General features: G+C 39.0%; 1 protein-coding gene across 2 annotated transcripts in view; it reads right to left on the reverse strand.

Annotated features, from left to right (window-relative positions):
* Positions 1-22,156, reverse strand: part of CHN1 (chimerin 1) — a 154,109-nt gene that overhangs the window by 49,054 nt on the left and 82,899 nt on the right. The window lies entirely within an intron of this gene.

A 22,156-nucleotide genomic window follows, 5' to 3' on the forward strand; every position in this document is an offset into this window, starting at 1 on the left:
CTCAACTCTGTCTCTTTTCCTCCCTCCTCTCATGTAAGATTTTCTTGCTGGCTCAAGGCAGAAAAAAAAAAAAATCAGTGGGAAGACAATGAGCAATGAATGAGTCATGCATGATCACAAAATGGAATATTTCATTTACCTATTAAAAGCAAAGGAAGATTAACATACAGCACCAAAAGAATTTACCATCCCCACCTGGTAAATTATGAAAGGTTAATCTATATCCTCCTTGGTGCATATCGATTGAAGTTAGTTAACAAAAACCCAGTTTTATTCAAGATAGGCAAAAGCTGGTGATTATTTTGATGAAAAAGAAAAGCAGTTTAACTAGGTAGCATATTATTTTCATGTAGAACAAGGAGCATGCATACAACACCGCTAACACCCGGGAGGGGTCCGGTTCAGTCTTCCTGCAAGGAGTTCTGTTGCCAATCTATACTTAAATGGATCCAATCTTTATTTTAATTATTAGTCTCAACATTCTTAATTCAAAGAGCTTGAGGCCAGATCACAGTGGGAAACAGCTGGGAATAATTTCTCATGTACACAGGTCCCAGATGTAACTGTGCTTAGAGGACCCTTGGATACTTGTGTGCTGATATAAAAAGGTGGGAGAGGTGCTGGGTAAGAGACTCAAGCCCAGTTCCATTTAAGAACAACACCTATACTTTTTACTTTTTGCAAAACTGATAGAAGCTCAAACTTTCTCATACTGGTTCCCTAAACATCTCCCATTTGTTTCCTCACGTTATGGTAATTAAGTTTAACCCATTATGATTCTAATTGTTACACTGTACTTAATCACAAACCATATTTAAATGCATTCAGTCCATTTGCTCAGCACAATTTATCTCAGATTTCATAATCTATACAGGGTATATCCCCAATGTGGATTCTAGTTTAATTAGGGCATGAAGTTGTCCTTAAACTATGCTAGAGGTTAGAAATGTTGAATGACTGATTTTCTAAAGATCTCCAAGTATATTTTTTTATTTGAGTCTATAGCCCCTTCTTTAAAAATGTCTTACTCTTGGGGCACCTGGGTGGCTCAGTCTGTTAAGCATCTGGATTCTTGATTTTGGTTCAGGTCATGATCTCACAGTTTGTGAGATCGAGCCCCATGACAGGCTCCATGTGCTGACAGCATGGAGCCTGCTTGGGATTCTCTCTCTCCCTCTCTCTCTGCCCCTCCCCTGCTTGTGCTCGCTCGCTCTCTCTCAAAATAAATACATAAACATTAAAAAAAATGTCTTACTCCTTAAAAAAATTTCTAGGGCATCTGGCTGGCTCAGCTGGAAGAGCATGACTCTTGTTCTCAGGGCTGTGAGCATGAACCCCATGTTAGTTGCAGACATTACTAAAATATATATATACTTAAGAAAAAAAGTTAAAAATGTTTTCTAAGTAAATAAAAGGCAGAAGTTAATATTTATACTTATAGATGCTTCCCTTCCACAAATTTATATCCTTATGTGATTAATATAAGACCAAAAAAATGCTGTTCTAAGAGAAAATACAATGTAAAGAACTTTCCCTGCCTAACCTAAATTACTTTTCAGCTTAGACCTTGTTTGTCATGTGATAACTAAAAATATAAACACCAACCAACTCTTTACTCATGTACAATGCAAGGCCAAGTTTATCTGATTCTCAGCAGACACTAAAAAAACAGATTTCAAAGGTAAATTAAAATTTTTTTCCTCTACAGTGTTTAACACTTCATGTTTACATTACTAAGTTAAACAAAACAATCACCCATGTAACCCAAAGTAGTTTTTTTCTCTTTAACTTCTCTGAGTATTTCTGCTCAAGGTTCTTTATTATAGACCATCGCCAGGCCTTCATGTAGTAACTAGAGTCCAACCAAAGCATAAAAAGACTACTGGTAGAGAAGATTCTTGACTGGGCAAAAGTGAGCATTTTGTCACCGACAGGCAAAGTCAGCTGTAGACTCTGCACAGTCCTGCTGTTCTTCCAGCATTAATTTTTGTACCTCATCGAGACATACTGGATTAACTGCAACTTGGGCAGCTACTTAGGGGCAATAAGGAGATAGAAAACAACAGCTCAGCATGAAGTTCTTAGCTACCCTCGAAGGGCTAGGGATCTGGTCACTACGATGCCTTCCATAACTTGCCATCATGCAACTTACGCATTAATTTTGCTGAACGAGCTCTCAAGTCATTAGGAACTGCTAATCCTAACATTTAGAACTAATATCACTGTTCTGATGTTCCAGACAAATATATACCATTCATTCTTATATTTATCTGGCCATACTGACATAGCTAGCGCATTTGTTCATTATGGCTGTCATGTATTATTAAGTATCCATGTTCTGGGCACCTAGAGAAGCTAAGCACTTTACATACAGAATCCCATTAACTCCACAGAAAGATGCCTATGAGGCATCCTCACTTCATAGCTGAAAGAACTGAGGCCTCCAGCAGTTGGCAGATAAGAAGTGGGCTCTTAAACATTATGCTATATCCATCCACCCAAGTGAGAAAGTGAGAGGAAGTTTTGAAGTCTGAGGGTAGTTGCTTTCCTCACAGACTCTCTTCAAGGTGGTTTCTCCAGTTATTTGCTCCTTTCGATTTCAAAGAGCAGCAACAGACAGTAAGACAGAGTGAGCAATGAGTAACAGTGGCTGGTAAGAAAAAGTAATAGCAGCTAAGACCCCTAGATCTCAAGTTCACTGCACAGTACACGCAATAGGCAATGCAACCTGCAAGGCTCCATCCAGACACACCCTCCTTCGTGGAACCTGTGATGATCTGCACCAATTAGATGTGATTTTACCCATCCCTGAACCTCAGGGCCCTTCGCTTGGTAATTAATTATGAAATGTACCACATTCTACCTCCTATCACAATTTCTGTATATTCATATAGATTGGGTCTTCTACATCTTAGTATAAACCCTGAATTTAGCATAGTAGCTCACACAAATAAAGGTCCATTAAATACTTGGTTAAAAAAACAAAACAAATGAAGGCAGTTATTTTTAATTGGCAGGCAGTGTATTAGGGGGAAAAAAAAGAACTTGAAATCAGAAACACCAAAGTTTGAATCCTGAACTTGGGAGACTTGTTTAGTGCTTGGTTGCTTCATGTACATACATACAGTGGGCAGTTTAAAAGAGATGACATAAAAGAGGAAAGGACTGGCTGCAGCTAGTTAGAACTCATTAAAAGCTGGTATTACAAGGGTGCCATACCAAATATTAGCAGGTTATGCTGTGTCATATAAGACATAGGTTCTAGTCCTCAAGGAGTTGGTAGATGAATCAGCTTTTGGTTTATACCATATAGACATGCCTGGAAACTCCTGACCCTTCATGAGGATTATGGCCTTTACCAAATCTTACCAAATCTCCCAAATTCTAGTCCTAATTTTTTTTTTTTTTGAGAGAGAGAGAATGAGAGAATCTCAAGCAGGCTCCACCCCTAGCATGAAGCCTGAAGCAGGGCTCAATCCCAATGACCCTGGGATAATGACTGAAATCAAGAATTGGACACTTACTTACCCAGCTAAGCCACCCAGGTGCCCCCAATTCTGTATTTTATTTTTTAATTTTAATTTTTTTAGAAAATATTTTTGAGAGAGAGGGAGAGGGAGACACAGAATCTGAAGCAGGCTCCAGGCTCTGAGCTGGCTGTCGGCACAGAGCCCAACGCGGGGCTTGAACCCACGAACCATGAGATCATGACCTGAGCCGAAGTTGGACACTTAAGCGACTGAGCCACCCAGGGGCCCCCAGTCCTATCTTTTAAAAGGGATATGATAACATGCATATTAGCTGAGCGAGCAGGAATGGGAGAAAGCAGGGTGGAAAGTGTAAAAGGAAAGATTAGCGGCATTTGGTTAAGAAGTCAGGAGCGCTGTTTCATATTTCATACTGTCCTATTTACTGTTCACAACAATCCCAGGAGTATGTTGTATAATGAATATTTTATAGATAAGGAAATGCTCACAGTCATAGTCAGGAATTCAAAAGTTTGTCATGTGAATCCCTGTGTTTAGTCTCCAAAGTCTGGAAGCCCTTTCTGCTAGCATATAATGAGAGGAGGAGATACATCTAAGGTGTTAGGGATACAGCCCCCTCACATTCTGGCTCCATAAAGTGGTTTAGCTGGGTGGGGATCTAAACTGGGAGGGCGCATCTCCCACAAGGTCATTCTTGCTGGAAACAGCAGCAGTATTTAGCTTTTCATTTTGACTGTGACTCTGCGGACTGCCTTAGACTCAACTCTGGCCATCCTGGATCCTGATATCACTTTTGTACATTCACCTGGATGAGGGAGACTAGCCTGGAAAAAGAAACAGAGAACAGGGAGATTGCACAACACTCTCTGTTTCTACCTCTGTCCATTACACCTGTAATATGGAGAAGGGGAGTGAAACTGCTGTGTGGGTAGCAGGAGGCAGCTGGATGAGGAAAAAGAAATAGAAGTGGGAAACAGGTGAAGTTGGAAGGGAACACATTTGCTGTTTTTCAAATAAATTTCCTCCACTCACCCTCTACACTGTTGCTTGTCTGGTAACAATACGGAATTTCTGCTAAACTAGTCTCTCATTTTCACCAAGTGTAGTACAATAGGACCAGGGGTTCTAGATTTGCTGGTCAAATGATTATTTCTTCCAGTCTTTGTTTCCTTATGTGTAGAACTGACTAAAAATATTATGGAATTATATGAAATAATATATGGGAGGCCTTTTGCATTATTCCTGGCTCAGACAATAATCAATAAATAGAAGTTTCCCTCCTTTCCTTGTATCTAGGGACTTTTATTTCCAGGATCAGGGTTAGTACACTGGGACTCCAGGCTCTGAGCCAAGGTCACTGGCCTAAGCAATGTGAACTTCAGGTCGAATTGTAACCAGATGCTTGAAGGACCCATCGTAAGCATCACCGTTCTGCAGTCCTTTCTTATCGCGTCTTGGCAATCTCCCCCGGGCTCAAACTCTGAGTCATCCTTGTTCTCGCCACCTTCCCACCTCAAAACTTGCTTACAGGGAAGAGTCTTATCAACTTATTCACACTAAGGTACAAATGGCAGATTATACTTCTTTCTCCACAAACACCTGTTTTTTACAATGGGACCAAGACTTATGCCAAAGGAATATATGTGTAATTACTGAACATCAGAACTCATAATGTCATGGCCCAGAGGGCTGGAGAGGTGAATAGTTAATAGTAGATTAACTATTTGGTAAACCTGATTCAGGTTTTGTAGATGTTTTTCTGGAGAATTCTACAATTGTAGAATTTTTACTACAATTTCTATAAAATGGTAACATTCAGATACTAAGAACACAGCTTTGATTTTTGGGGTCCAGGACAGGAACACAGGAAGACCCTGAATGCACCTCGTCCGTGGACATGCCACACCTACACCTATATAGCGAAATTCCTCCTGAAGGGCTGAGGACTGACTGAACGGCTTCTGCACAACAAAAGACTGCACAGAGAATGGCAAGAAAGACAGTAACGCTGGAACCCACTACCTCTGAAACTGTGAACTGCAGGGGGAAGGGATACTACTAGGGACTGTGAGCAGGCTGCGGTTTAAGAAAACACAACTGAACTAGAAAAGATCTAGCCCCAGGACTCCACTAAATGGCAAGGGAGCTGATGGACTTTGGAGTTGCAGGGGCTGGCGAACGCCACGGTTTGCGTTCCCCTCCACCTTGCGGTGCAGACAGGAGCGCAGCTGACCTGCCATCTCAGAGCTGACACTGGGCCCCATCTCACACCAGCCACGCTGTGCCCTCAGGGTCCAGCACGGGGTGCACCAGGACAGCCCTGGTCGGCATTCACTGCAGCTGCAACCGTCTTACCAAGGTGACACAAGCATACAGCACCCCAGAGCGCACCGGCCGGCACCACTTCAGCTCCAGACGACCTGCTAGAGCAACCCCAGTGCAGAGTGCTCTGGCACCTCCTGGCTCCCCGCCTCCTTTAGCTTTAACTGCCCTGCCGGGGTGCGCTCGGTACTGAGCACTCCAGGACACCCCAGGCTGCACCCACTTCACTTCAGCTGTCCTGCCAGGGTGCCCTTTGCATAGAGAGCCCCAGGACAGTCCTGGCCTATGCTCACTTTAGTGTAAGGTATCCTACCAGGGCATCCTCCATGCAGGGAGCCCCAGGAACCCCTGGCTTCCCCCCATTTCAGCTTCACTGCCCAATCAGGGAGCCCTCTGTGCTGACAGCTCTGCGACTGCCCCTGCCCATGCCCTCTTGAGTTCCAGCCATCCCACCGGGGAAGCCCTGGCATGGAGTCCCCAGGACCCCCAACCCATGCCAATCAGGGCTCCAGCTGCCAGCCCATCACCAGGCACACACAGTAGACACAGTGGTGACCATACACAAGATCATTCCTGAGTTTAGAAGTAGTTGTCCTGCCTAATTCACAGAAACAAAGAAAGTCCAGAAAAATGAGAAGACAGAGGAATATGCTCGAAATGAAAGAATAAAATATTAGAAAAAAAAAAAACTAAATGAAACATAGATAAGCAATATGCCTGATAAAAAGTTTAAGTAGTGATCATAAAGATGCCCATGGACTGGAGAGAAGGGTAGAAGAACTCAGTGAGAATTTCAACAAGAAAAAGAAAATATTAAAAAGAACCAGAGTTGAAGAATACAATAACTAAAATGAAAAATACACTAGAGGTAATCACCAGCAGGTTAGCAGATGAAGAACAGATTAGCAATCTGGAACACTGGATAATGGAAAGTACACAAGTTGAATAGTAAGAAGAAGAAAATAATTTTTAACATAAGGAAAGATTAAGGGATCTCTTAGACAACATCAACTGAACAAACATTCACATTACAGAGGTCCCAGAAGGGAAAGAGAGAAAGGAGCAGAAAACTTATCTGAAATGATAACTGGAAACTTCCCTAACCTGGGGAAGGAAACAGACATCCAGGTTCAAGAAGCAAAGAGAATTCCAAACAAGATGAATCCAAGGATGTCCACACCATGACAAATAGTAATTTAAATCTTAAAGATTAAAGGTAAAGAGAGAATTTTAAAAGCAGTAAAAGAGAAGTAAATAGTTACATATAAGAGAACTCCATAAAGCTATCAGATGATTTTTCAGGCAAAACTGTGCAAGGCAGATGGAAGTGGCATGATATATTCAAAGAACAGAAAGAAAAAGCCTACAACTAAGAATATTCCACCCAGCAAGGTTATCATTCACAACAGAAGGAGAGAGACTGAGTTTCCCATTTCCCACACAAACAAAAGTTAAAGGAGTTCATCACCACTAAACTGGCCTTACAAGAAATGTTACAGGAACTTCTTAGAGTGGAAAAGAAAAGAAGATAATTAGAAAAAAAGTATAAACAAGAAAATGTAAAATAGGAATATATATACATAAAATGTGGCAGAGAGAGAATGTAATAGAAGTTTTAAAAAATGTGTTGTGTTTAACTTAAAGTGACTATCAACTTAATATATTAACTAATATATACTGAGGATGTTAAATATGAACCTTATGGTAACCACAAACCCAAAACCTATAATAGCTACACAAAAAAATAAAGAAAAAGAAAGGTAAGAATAATAGTAAAGACAGGCATCAATCAAAAGGAAAAAGAGCAAGAGAAGAAGAAAGGAGCAAGAAGAGCTACAAAAACAACTAGAAAGCAATGAATGAGAGGGCAATGTATATTTAGCTATTAATAATTACTTTAAATGTAAATGGTCTAAATGCTCCAATTAAAAGACACAGGGTGGGGGTGCGTGGGTGGCTCAGTTGGTTAAGTGTCTGACTTCAGCTCAGGTCATGATCTTGTTGTTCATGAGGTCAAGCCCTGTGTCAAGTTCTGTGCTGACAGCTCAGAGCCTGGAGCCTGCTTCAGATTCTGTGTCTCCCTCTCTCTTTGCACCTCCTCCATGTGTGCTCTGACTCTGTCTCTCTCTCTCAAAAATGAATAAACATTAAAAAAATTTTTTTTAAAGACACAGGGTGGTGACATAGATTAAAAAAAAAAACACTTATCTATAAGCTGCCTATAACAGACTCACTTCAGACCCAAACACACATACAGACTGAAAGTGAAAGGAAGGAAAAAGATATATCATGCAAACAAAAGTGAAAAAATAAAGCTGAAGTAGCAAAACTCAGACAAGGGATACTTTAAAATAAAGATTGTAGCAAGACAAAGAAGGGCATTACATAAAGATAAAGATAATAATCCAACAAAGGGATATAACAATTGTAAACATCTATGCACCCAACATTGGAGCACCTAAATACATAAAGCAAATATTAACAGACATAAAGGGGTAAATTGACAGTAGTACAATAATAGTGCAGGACTTTAATACCCTAGTTACCTCAATGGATAGATCATCCAGGCATAAAATCAAAAAGGAAACAGTGTCTCTGAAGAACACATTAAACCCCATAGACTTAACAGATATACACAGAACATTCCATCCAGAAACAAGAGAATAACATTCTTGTCAAGTGCACATGGAACATTCTCCAAAACAGATCATATGTCAGGCTAAGAAAACAAGTCTCAATAAATTTAAGAAGACTGAAATCATATCATGCATCTTTTCTGACTATAAAACTGTGAAACTACAAATGACTTACAAGTAAAAAAAACCTGGAAAAAACCCATAAACATGTGGAGGCTAAACATGTTACTCAAAGAACAACAGGTCTATGAAGAAATACAAAATACATGGAAAAAAATCAAAATAAAACACAATGTCCAAAATCTCTGGGACATAGTGAAAGCAGTTCAAAGAGGGAAATTTGCACTTTACAGGCCTACCTTAAGAAAAAGCTCCAATATAAAAATCTAATCTTCTACCTAAAGGAAGTAGAAAAAGAAAGCACAAAGCTCACAGTTACTAGAAGGAAGGCAATAATGCAGATCAGAGCAGAAATAAATGAAATAGAGCCTAAAACACAACAAAAAAGATCAATAAAATGAAGAGCTGGTTCTTTGAAAAGATAAACAAAACTGATGAACCTTTAGGCAGATTCATCAAGAATAAAAAGGACAAGACCCAAATAAGTAAGATTAGAAATGGAAGAGGAAAGGTAACAAAGAACATCACAGAAATACAAAGGATTCTAAGAGGATACTATGAAAAATTATACGCCAGCCAATTGGGATAACCCCAGAAGAAATAGATAAATTCCTAGAAACATACCAACAAACAAAACTGAGTCATGAAGAAATAGAAAATCGGAAGATACTAATTACTAGTAATGAAAGAGAATTGGTAATCAAAAATCTCCCAACAAACAAGTCTAGGATCAAATGGATTCACAGGTAAACTCTACCAAACATTTAAAGAAGAATTAACATCTACTCTCCATAAACTGTTCCAAAAAATAGAGGAGAGAGTGATATATCCAGATACATTCTCTGAGGCCAGCATTACTCTGATATCAAAACCTGACAAAAGCACCACGCACACACAAAAACTACAGACCAATATCCCCAATATAAAATATCCCTGAACGTGAAAGCAAAAGTCCTCAACAAAATATCAGCAAACCACATTATACAATACATTAAAAGGATCAGTCGCCACAATCGGGATTTATTCTAGGGATGCAAGGACAGTTATATATTCACAAATCAATCAGCATGATACAGCACGTTAACAAAACAAGGATAAAAATATGATCATCTTAACAGATGCAAAAAAGCATTTGACTGAGTACAACCTCTCTTCATGATAAAAACCTCAGCAAAATCAGCTTAGAGGGAACAAACCTCTAAATATAATAAAGGTATAAAAAAACTCACAGCTAACATTATACTCAATGGTGAAAAACTGAGGTCTCCTAAGATCAAGAACAAGACATGGATATCCACTCTTCCCCCTTTTATTCAACACTGTAGTGAAAGTCCTAGCCACAGCAGGCAAGGAAAAGAAATAAAAGGCATCCAATTGATAAGGACGAAGTTAAACCGTCACTATTTGCAGATGACGTGATACTATACATAGAAAACCCTAAGGACTCCATCAAAAAGTTATCAGAAGTAATAAATGAATTCAGCAAAGGCACATGATACAAAATCAATATACAGAAATCAGTTGTGTCCACACACCAACAACGAAGTAGCAGAAAGAAATTAAGAAAACAATTCCATTTACAATCGTAACAAAAAGAATAAAATAATTAGGAATAAACTTAACCAAGTAGCCGAAAGACCTCCTACACTCTGAAAGCTATAATAAAACACTGATGAAAGAAACTGAGGATGATACAAACAAATGGAATACTATTCTATGCTCATGAACAAGAAAAATTAATATTGTTAAAATATCCATATTTACAAAGCAATCTATGGATTCAATTCAATCCCTATCAAAATTCCAACAGCATTTCTCACAGAACTAGAACAAATAATCCTAAAATCTGTATGGATCTGCAACAACCCCGAATAGCCAAAGCAATCTCGTGAAAGAACAACAACGCTGGGGGTATCACAGTCCTAGATTTCAAGGTGTACTACAAATCTGTAGTGATCAAAAGAGTACAGGACTGGCACAAAAACAGATGCACAAATCAACGGAACAGAATGGAGAGCCCAGAAATAAACCCATGCTTAAATCGTCCATTAATCTACAACAAAGGAGAAAAGAATATACACTGACAAAAAGACAGTCTATTCAATAAATGGTGCTGGGAAAACTGGACAGCTACATGTAAAAGAAGGAAACTGGACCCCTCTCTCACACCGCACACAAAAATAAACTCAAAATGGATTAAAGATCTAAATGTGAGATCTGGGGGCACCTCGGTAGCTCAGTCAGTTAAGTGTCTGACTCCTTTTGGCTCAGGTCATGGTTCATGAGTTTGAGCCCCATGTCCAGCTCTATGCTAGCAGCATAGAGCCTGCTTGACTTTTCTGTCTCTCTCTGCCCCTCCCCAGCTCACATGCGTGCATGTACTCTCTCTCTCTCTCTCAAAATAAACAAACATTTAAATGTGAGGTCTGCAACCACAAAACTCCTAAAAGAAAACAGAGGCAATAATCTCTTTGACAGCCACCTAAGCAATGTTTTTCTAGATATGTCTACTCAGACAAAAGCAAAAATAAACTACTGGGACCACACCAAAATAAAAAGCCTTTGCACAGCAAAGGAAACCATTAACAAAATAAAAAGGTAACCTACTGAATGGGAGAAGATATTTGGAAGTGACATATCCGATGAAGGGTTGGCATCTATAATATATAAAGAATGGGTACAACTCAACAGCCTAAGGCCAAATGATCTGATTAAAAACGGGCAGAGGACCTAAATAGACATTTTTGCAAAGAAGATAGACAGATGGCCAACAGACACATGAAAAGATGTTCAATATCATTAATCATCAGGGAAATGCAAATTAAAACCACAGTGAGATACCACCTTGCATGTGTCAGAATGACTAGAATCAAAAAGACAAGAAATAACAAATGTTGGTGAGGATGTGGAGGAAAAGCAATCTTCATGCTCTGTTGGTAAGAATGTAAATTGGTGTGACCACCCTGATAAACAGTATGGAGGTTCCCCCCAAAATTAAAAATATAAATATATGATCCAGAAATTCCACTACTGGGCATCTATCCCCAAAGATGAAAACATCGAATTTAAAAAGACACAGGCACCCCTATGTTTACTGTAGCATTATTTACAATACCCAAGATGTGAAAGCAACCCAAATGTCATACACAGATGAATGGACAAAGAAGATGTGACACATACACACACACTGAAGTATTACTCATCCATAAAGAAGAGTGAGATCTTGCCATCTGCAACAACATGGATGGACCTAGAAGGTATTATACTAGGTAAAATGATTTCACTTACATGTAGAATCTAAAAAGTAAAACAAAACAATCAAAAGCAGAAACAGACCATAAATACAGAGAACTGATGGTTGCTAGAAAGGGAGGGGAGGGGCAAAGTGTGTGAAGGGGAGTGGGAGATAAAGGCATCCACTGATGGAATGACTAAGTCACGAGGATGAAAGGTACAGCATAGGGAATATAGTCAATGGTACTGTAATACAGTTGTATGGTGACAGATGGTAGCTACCACTTGTGTTGACTACAGCATGACGTATAGAGTTGTAGAATCACTATGTTGTATACCTGAAACTAATGTCACATTGTAACTATACTTCAATAAAAAACAAAACAAATGCAGCTTTTCTAAAACTTCCAATATCAAGTTATATTATGATTTGTGGATCCAAGTAAAGCTTACCCTAGATACACATATTATTCATACCTTTCTCCTGAATTATAATTTATAACCTAACTCCTCTCCATTAGAGACACGAATAGAATATATTCCGAGGTACTTAGCAAAAATGGCACCTTACATTTACTAACTGAAAACTGCATGGCACGACGCTAGGAAATCGTTTACATGGATGGTGTAGCTGTTAAAACAAGCAATAAGGTAGGAGCGCCTGGATGGCTCAGCTGATTGAGCTTCTGAATTTTGATTTCAGCTCAGGTCATGACCTCAGGGTCGTGAGATCAAGCCCCATGTCAGGCTCCAGGGTGGGTGTGGAACTTGCTTAAGATTCTCTCTGTCTCCATCTCTCTCTGTCCCTCCCCTGCACACACACACTGTCTGTCCCAAAATAAATAACCATTTAAAAAAAAACAACCAATAAGGTATATAATTCTTACTCTGTAGATGATGGAACAAAAGCTTTGAAAGGTTAAGTATCTTGCCCAGGGTTACTAAAAATGTGATGGGAACAGGATTTGAACCAGGTCTATATGACTTCAAATTCTGTGTCTTTCCTCCAGAAGGTCTTGCTTCCCATATCATCTATTGTTAACATGCAGTTCTGAAAGGCTATCATTTGAATAAATTCTAGATCATTTAACTTCTAGTACCCTTCAGATCACTAGGCATTTTAGTACTGCTTCTATTTGAATTTATAGTATCTACCATATTCATCACATACTCAAAATTTTCAAAAGCATTTTAGGTCAAACAGTAAAGACATCCACACAGAACTCTATAAATTCCTTAAGTTATGTTGGGGTACATAACTTTTTAAGTCGCATAGGAAACTCTTACATTCTTCTAGGGCTCTAAATTTTTATGCTACTGGCATCGGTCACATCATAATTCCTAACCGGGTCTTCACTACATAGCTCCTCTAGCATTAACATAATATCCAGCTAAACAAATAATAAAGCACATCAATGCATTCATTTCAGTGTCTGATAAATTTAAATTACCCTATACTAACACTGACACCACCAATCTCTGTACACTCTAACAGGTTCCCTGACTCATATGCAGTAATTTTAAACATAAGACATTTGAAAATATAATGCAAACAAAAAAAGTACAGCCTTGCATTCCTTAGAAACAACAGAAATGATCACATTTTCCAAGCACCAGTTCTGAGGGAGTGTTCTGCACTCTGTATGAAGAGCACCAGGCCCCGAGAGGGGGTGGCGTGGCGCACAGCCTGGTTTCCAAGCCTGGCTCCGACTGATGCCAGCCAACTCACTGAACTTTTCTAAGTCCTCGACTAAATGAACTCCACAGTGTTCTCTATATTTGTAATAGAAAGCCAAAGGAAAAAAGAAGGTCATACTCATTCAAGACAGAGAGGGATAAAGACTTGGGTGTGTCTATTGGGAAAGACCAGGTTGGCCATCTCTAGTGAGTCCCCCCAAAGCATCCCTGGCTAACTGAGCACAGGCTTTTGTCTGATACCTAGTCCTATAGGCTCAGAAACTCAAGGCGATCATATATATTTCTCAAGAGTGACATTATAATGTCAAGTTCATAAAACTGACAGATAAAAGCAGAATGACAGTAGTCTATATAAGTATGAGATATAATTATCATAGAGCAGGTGACCAACATTCTCTTTGCTGGTAACATATCTGCACTGGAAATGAAACATAATTAGGATGCTGATGAGAAAGAAATCAGAACAAGTGGAGTGGATTAGATGAACGCAGTACTGAATGCAGAGAGTTAAGCCATTTGTTGAATCCTCTACAATTAAGATGGCCCTGCTAGAGAAGGACAAATATCATATGTTTGCACGTATAGGAGGATTAGGAGGAACTTGACGGAGGAACAAGGGGGAGAAGAAGGGGGGAAATGGTGGGGGAAAGGGAGAGAAGCAAACCATGAGAGACTCTTGAATACTGACAAAAACTGAGGACTGATGGATGTGGGGGGGAGGGGGGAGGGGCATGGAGGAGGACACTTGTGGGGATGAGCACTGAGTGTTATGTGGAAACTAATTTGACAATAAACTATTTGTAAAAAAAAAAAAACAATGTTACTACAATAAACATATTTTTTGGTATTAAAAAAAAAAAAGATGGCCCTGCTAATTGATAAGAACACTAAATGTCTGGTTAGTGGGGGGCCCCTCATTTCAAATCAGTGCTTAGATAGACCTAAGCAACTTCCACCTCTTTGAGTCTTTTTCCAAGTGTCTGTCTGTCTCTGTCTCTGTCTCTCTCTCCGAGAGAGAAAAAGAGTGAGTCAGCTAGTAAGCAGAGGGAGGGACAGAGAGAATCTTAAGCAGGCTCTATACTCAGTGCTGAGCCAGGTGCAGCGCTCAATCCCACAACCCTGGGATAATGACCTGAGGCGAAATCAAGAGTCAGATGCTCAACCGACTGAGCCAGGGGTCTCTGATGGTTTTGCATATTTTTGTTCAGCTATAAATGGTGATTTTAAAGTCGGTTCCTAAGACACAGTCTTACTTTTTCATTTATAGGTTTTTAAAGGATACTAGATTACAGCATCAATATACTGATAACAATTTACATAATAGGTGCTTTGGGAAGATAAAATAAATGGGAAGATGTTTCCTATCCTGAATTATGGAACTATAAAGTAACATATACATGTAATATACATAAAATTACACAATGAAGCATCCTAGTCTGACACTCTCCAATATTCAGCCACTGGCAATGATTGGTTGGATGGTAATGATCATCACAACAGTCTTTCTTGGTTCTCCCTAATCAAAGGCTGAAATTGGCCCCCATTGGAAATTCTCAAAATGTTCCCCCTCAATAAACCTGAGGGGCTAACAGGAAATGTATCACTGACATTTTGATTTTTGTTTTACCCATATTTTTGGTATCTATTACTTCCAAGACTTAAAGAAACACTATTATTGTTCTGTAACGAAGGAGATGAAATTAGAGGAACTCTATCACTTTATGAACAATTAGGGATTTTAGATCTACTGCAAAACTCTGGAATCATGGACATTTCACTTTTTCAGAAAGCTTTTAGCTAGAATATATATTTGGAAAACTCAACTAAAATGCCAACTCACACTGATATTATTAGGAGTATTTTCAGATTTTAAACTGCCACGTGAGGTTATTTCAAGCTATTACAGTCCAGTGAACATTCTGCAATCACCAAATTAACAGAGGCAAGCCAGTGTATCATAATAAAAGCCAGGCATGATATTTTTAGCTTTCTCATTCCTCCAGTGACTTCTATGATTAGGCTGAGATGATATCTGTGTGTTCTGCTTATTTTAAAAAGGACCTGTTACCAACTTATTTAAACTTAAGTTATAAAAGCTTATTTCCTATACGTGTAGTTTGATTAAAATATTCTAATTGTAATTTATTGTAATATCATTTTTAAGCCTCGGGGCACCTGGATGGCTCAGTCCATTGAGCACCAGACTCTCTTTATATTGGCTCAGGTTATGATCCCAGTGTTGTGAAACCAAGCCCCACATTTGGCTCGGTGCTGAGCATGGAGCTTGCTTAAGATTCATTCTCTCTCCCTCTTTCTTTCCTTCTTTCTTTCCTTCCTTCTTTCTTTCCTTCTTTCTTTCTTTCTTTCTTTCTTTCTTTCTTTCTTTCTTTCTTTCTTTCTTTCTTTCTTCCTTTCTTTCTCTCGCTCTCTCTCTCTCTCTCTCTCTCCCTCCCTCCCTCCCTCTCCCTCTTCCCAACTTCTATGGTCTCTCTAAAAAAAAAAGCAAAATGTATTTTTAAGCCTCAACAAAGATAAATGTTGACTCATGGTATGAAGTATATTTCTGAAGTTCAGGCATACCTATTTTAAAAACCTGTTTCTATTATTTGAAAATGACAATAGTGGCCTGAAGGCAAAAAATTTAACTTTTAAACCAATTACCTTGAAAAGAAGTAGAAGCATGAGCATAATTTATAACCCCACTGTTAGACACTAACTTGTGTTTTCTTATAATGAAAACTGTCATGTGGCATGTTTTACATCAAGATAATGCTGTTAAAAAGTAAAAATTGCCTGCATCTGGGCACTTTCTAAAATCAACTTTTTATATCATGTCCATAGTATTTTATTTTCTGAAATTCCTATTAGTTCAAAAGATCCTAATGAAATTAAGAGAGAACTATAACTCCTAACTTATAAAAGATAGACTCATATATATATATATGAATTATATATAATCATATAACATATATTACATACTGTATATGAATAATATATTAATAGCATACACACATGCGCGCGTGCACACACACACACACGCACGCACACACACACACACACACACAGTTCAACATCTTAAGAGTAATTTGAAGCATCTGGAACAGGCCCAAAATGATCAGTACATTAGTCAATAAGACACAGAAAGTCAGACTACAATCAACTTCCTGTGAGCAGGAAGAAGAGATTAAAAAGGAGAACTCAACATCTATCTTTCAGTGACATTTAATGTTCTGGGAGGGATCCACCCTGCCACTTTCCTCCTCTACAAAGGATAGGATAATGGGGGATCATTTAAGTGAAGATCTTCAGTTAATAAGGTCAAATGTTATTTAAGCCTCTCCAGCTAGCTTAGGCTACAGCTTTACTACCCTTTCCACCAAAATGTCCCCAAGAGCAACCAACAGTACCCAGGGATGTGCAGGAACCCGGTGGCGGCTCTCTAAGCTCCCTCATGATGCACCCACACAAAAATGTTTACTATAAAAATGTTTTCAATCGGGGCGCCTGGGTGGCTTAGTCGGTTAAGTGTCCAACTTTCGCTTAGGTCATGATCTCACGGTTCGTGGGTTCGAGCCCCGCGTCGGCCTCTGTGCTGACTGCCAGCTCAGAGCCTGGAGCCTGTTTCAGTCTGTGACTCCCTCTCTCTCTCTGACCCTCCCCTGCTCACGCTGTCTCTCTCTCTCTCTCCTAGAAATAAATAAAACATTTTAAAAAAATGTTTAAAAAAATGTTTTCAATCAATTACTACTGGGTAAAAGGGATGTTCTAGGAAGATGCTTAGCATATTCCTGCCTTGTAGCAGGAAGAACACACTCTTGTTCAAGGAGAGCAGGCCTGGGTGACTGAGGGAGAGCCCTTCCGGCAGCAGGCCTGGCTCTATGGCCAAGTGACATAGCACAAAGTAATCTGTGAGGCAACTGGCTAAACAATTCTATTCTAGTCTTACTTTACAAGAACTTTTGTTACTGTATTCTTCTGCATAATTTGGTTTAAAAAAAAATCCAGTTTGGGCTCTTACTCTGCCCCCAGCTCAGCAGCACTTACGCAGAGCTTTAGATTCTACAAAGGGTTTTGCCACACACACACACACACACACACACACACACACACACACACACACAAGACTGCATGGCAACCTGACAGTCCTGTTTTGTAGAAAGAAATTTCTGTGATGTTAAAGTATTTGCAGGTAATCGGTAAGCAAAGGAGCCATGATGGAGCCCCAGGACTCCTGACCTCACACTCCCCTTCTCTCTGCCCCACTTTGCTTCCCTGAGACCGGGCAGAGGACCACCAAACATGTGATGACACTGTCACCTTAGGAAAGCCCAGGGTTACAAAGACCCAGAACCAACAGCAAGCAGAAACACGGACGGGTGAAAATGACCACGCCCAGTTCAGTTCTAAGCCTGACAAATGGTTTATAGAGAAGTAAGGTCAGCCTTGGTGATTAATTTCTGGCAATTTAAAAGCTCTCTTCATTACTTTGATGACAGTGAGTAAAGTGCTATGTTACTTTTAATTAGGTGTATGCAGAACCTTTGTCAAATGTCTACCAAGCCTGCAATGAGTTATGGAGGAGTTTGCCTTTTTGTGTGTGTTTTACTTTTATTTTTGTATTGGCTTTTTGTGTTCATTAAATAAAAACAAATCAACAAAAGTGCCCTCCAAACCAATGGATTGAGAGAGTAGTCAGTCTCCTGAGCAACTAATTAAGCTGTCTTTAGAAAGAGGTAATTAAACTTTCCATTAAAATTCACCAAATAGACATACATAATTTACAAGGTGGAAAGCCATTCCAATCCAGTCTCATGGGTAAACAATTAACTAAGTCTTGTATTTATAACAGAGATTCCACAAACTGGCTAATGCAGGAATTACATAATTAGATGCATTTTATCTTTAAAAGAATATAGTATAAAACGCTAAGAATTTGGGAGTTTTGGATACACGCCCCAGGAAAGCATAAATACTTCATACAGCCCACTAACTCATTAAAAGAAAATACAGAAATGGTCAAAGTATATACGTACAATACACAGTTCTCCTAAATAGTTCTCATTCAAAAAATATTTTATTGAGGGGCACCTGAGTGGCTCAGTCAGTTAAGCATCGGATCTTGATCTCAGCTCACGTCTTCATCTCAGGGGCGTGAGTTCAAGCCCTGTGTTGGGCTCCATTCTGGGCATGAAGCCTACTTAAAAATATATAAATAAACATAAATAAATATTTTGTTGAATATCTACTATGTTCTAGGCATTAGTGAAACTGGTGAGTACCAGAGAATAGAGCCCTAGCTATTTTCACAAGGACCTGCTATTAAACAAATAAATATATATTTAATGAATCAATTATAATTGGGGTAAGTACTGGATGGGTAATGGATTTATTCCATCCTGTTTTAATCCTGATAACCACATTTTCTAACAAAAGTTGACTTTACTCATGAAATCTATGTCCACATCCTCCTTCCAAGCTTCCTCCTCTCAAGAGAGAATCTCTCAGGGGACTTCTACATGTCTCTCCATCCCAGATCTCTTTCTTCTCCCAACCTGGAGGTACCCTCAACAGCCTCTAACAACCAAACCATGAGGCAGTCTGCTGGCCACCTCATACAGTCTTCTGATTGTTAATAACAGGCAGGGAGTTGATGCATATAAACCTTCCTCCTTAATCTGCCTAAAAGAGTTAAACAGGGGTGCCTGGGTGGCTCAGTCAGTTAAGCATCCAACTCTTGGTTTCGGCTCAGGTCATGAACTCACAGTTTGTGAGTTCGAGCCCCACATCAGGCTACTTGCTGACAATGTGGAGCCTGCTTGGGATTCTCTGTCTCTCCCTCTCTCTCTGTTCCCTGCTCTCCTGCTAGACCCCCCTCTCAAAATAAATATTAAAAAAATAAACATAAAAAAATAAAGAGTTAAGCAAAACAAATTTTGACTGAAATTCAGTGTTATCTTATAGTTAAATAGTTAAAAGCTTGGCTCCTGAGTAAAGACTATCTGTAAAAGATCTCAGCTCTACTTACTATCATTATGGGCTCTCAGGGGAGGTTTCAGTTTCTTCAGTGTAAAATGGGAATGATGACAGTACCTTAGCATGATTGGGAAGAAGAGATGAGATGATGTAGCAGAATGCATGGAATAAGCGTAAAGCATGCATTCTCAGCACCTAGCATGCAGAGAGCTCCCCAAGACTAGGTGTTGGGTGATTAGTACCAATAACTACTACCATCATTGGCCCTCACAAAACAGTGAGGTATCACCTAACAGTGATATCTAACAGTGCTTGGAACACAGGTGACTTCTTCATGTTGCTAAACGTTGAAAGACTAACCATAAAGAAAGAAAGAAATGTTGAATCAGCGCACAAAGTTCATGGCACATTTGGAAGCCTCACTGAATTCTTCAGACTCCTAAATGAATGCCCATCTGAAGGATTCTAGCCTCCTGCCCTTATGATACTGTCAGAATATATTCGATCCAAAAAATAAAAGGCTATTTTCTTCTAATGATCATTCCTTAAAATATCTTCTATCATATGTTTTTAAAAAGGGACCATTGGCCAGGGGTGCCAAGAAGGGCAATTTAAATACTGTCTCCTCATCTGAGAGCCAAAATGTATGCAAATGTGAACTGAAAACATGTTAGGAAATTTGTGACAACACAGGTATCTTAGCAACATAGCTGACTAGAGGAGGAGACTGCATGAAAAACACAGGTTGTGTGAGAACAGGTGCCAGATGAAACAAGGATGCTCGGGACATAAACTGGCCTGCAGTTCTCAACTCTAAAGATGGCTGCGGGCTGTGGTCTAAATTATACGCAGTACCAAAACCACTAGTACTGGAGGGACACAGCAAAGTGCGGTGAAAACGTATGGCTTAATAAAACCCTTTGGTAATGATGTTAGGAAGAAAAGGGGGAATGTGGACAGTATCTACCATTAGTAAACCTAGTTTAAAGTTTGATTATTTTCTTCCCAAGAACTCAAACCCACAACTTGCTCTAAAGCTGTACAACGAAACTATTTTCAAATGCATGTCTTAATAAGGAAGACATTAAAATAAGTATGATGTTAAAAAATAACTTGCCTAAAAATATCTCCTCCTGCAGGATCAGCTGTAGATTTTTTGCCTTTGGATGCTTTTGTTACATTTTTCACTGTTAGAAATATCAAACCATGTCATCAGTGGAATAATGTTTCCTTGTTTCCATCTTTAAAAGAACCGACTCTCTGAGATACTAAGTATAGCATTTAATGCAGTATTTTATACCAATGGTACTGGTTTTAATGAACAATAGCATGTTAAGTTAGTTATTGCGGGTCACGTATTTAGGCTTTTCCTCCCCCCAACTCTGTCTCTTCTGTTGTTTCTGCTGTAGATTACATTTAGAGTGTTACACCTCCACACTTTAAAAAGCTCTCCAAAAGAGGAAGAGTCCGCTTCACACAAAAGGATGTAAAAGATATGTGGGTTCCTTTAAGGGATGGTTTTCTTGAGGAAGAGTCTGAGCTAGCTGCTTTTTCCACAGAATACCATTTTTCACTTGGAAGAATGATTAACACAAATATTAGTTATGCAGACTTGGCATTTTCTCAAAAATGAACAAAATGAACCAGTCACCTCAAGGAAAACAACTGACTGTCAATGATAAGATTCAAACTGTCAAGTGAAAATAAGAATTTTGGAAATTTTCTATCTGCCATCCTGAACGTACTACCAGCTTCCCACCACTTAAATGACTTTTCTGATGAGGTCAATGATGATATTGACAAATGTGGATTTCTTTTATATTGTATAAAGAAATGTTTCAATGTTTAGAAGACCTATATAACTCAGTGAACCAGTATTTTCCAAATGACCAATGCATGATACTATAGAATTATGTACAGTAGAAAGATCCATTTAGAGTTCAAAACAGATCAATGGATTTTAGTGTAAAAGAATCAGAAATGCTTACTGTGAAGGTTTCAGATAATACCACTGCAAGTTAACCTTTAAGAAACTACTACTTATCAGGGACGCCTGGGTGGCTTAGTTGGTTAAGCGTCTGACTTTCGCTTAGGTCATGATCTCGCGGTTCGTGGGTTCGAGTCCCACATCGGGCTCTGTGCTGACTGCCAGCTCAGAGCCTGGAGCCTGTTTCAGTCTGTTACTCCCTCTCTCTCTGACCCTCCCCTGCTCATGTGGTCTCTCTCTCTGTCTCCTAGAAATAAATAAAACATTTTAAAAATATAAAAATAAAAACAAAAGCCTTAAGAAAAAAAAACTACTACTTATCAATAAAAGTGTATATAGCATAAAAAAAAAAAGAAACTACTACTTATCTGGGTACACACACACACACACACACACGTATGTACTATAATGGATATATCTATACCTGTATATATGTACATATGTGTGTATATACACATACCACTTATTCAGATGTGTACACACACAGAGGCACTTAAATACACACACACACACACACACAATGGAATGGAATATTACTCAGCCATAAAAAAGGATGAAATCCTGCTATTTGCAACAACATGCATGGGCCTAGAGGCTATTATGCTAAGTGAAATAAGTAGTACAGAGAAAGACAAATACCATATGATTTCAGTTATACCTGGAATCTAAAAAAAACAAAATAAATGAACAAACAAAAC

This window comes from Crocuta crocuta, unplaced genomic scaffold (genome assembly GCF_008692635.1).
Source record: "Crocuta crocuta isolate KB4526 unplaced genomic scaffold, BGI_CrCroc_1.0 scaffold219, whole genome shotgun sequence".
In the NCBI taxonomy this organism is placed as follows: Eukaryota; Metazoa; Chordata; class Mammalia; order Carnivora; family Hyaenidae; genus Crocuta; species Crocuta crocuta.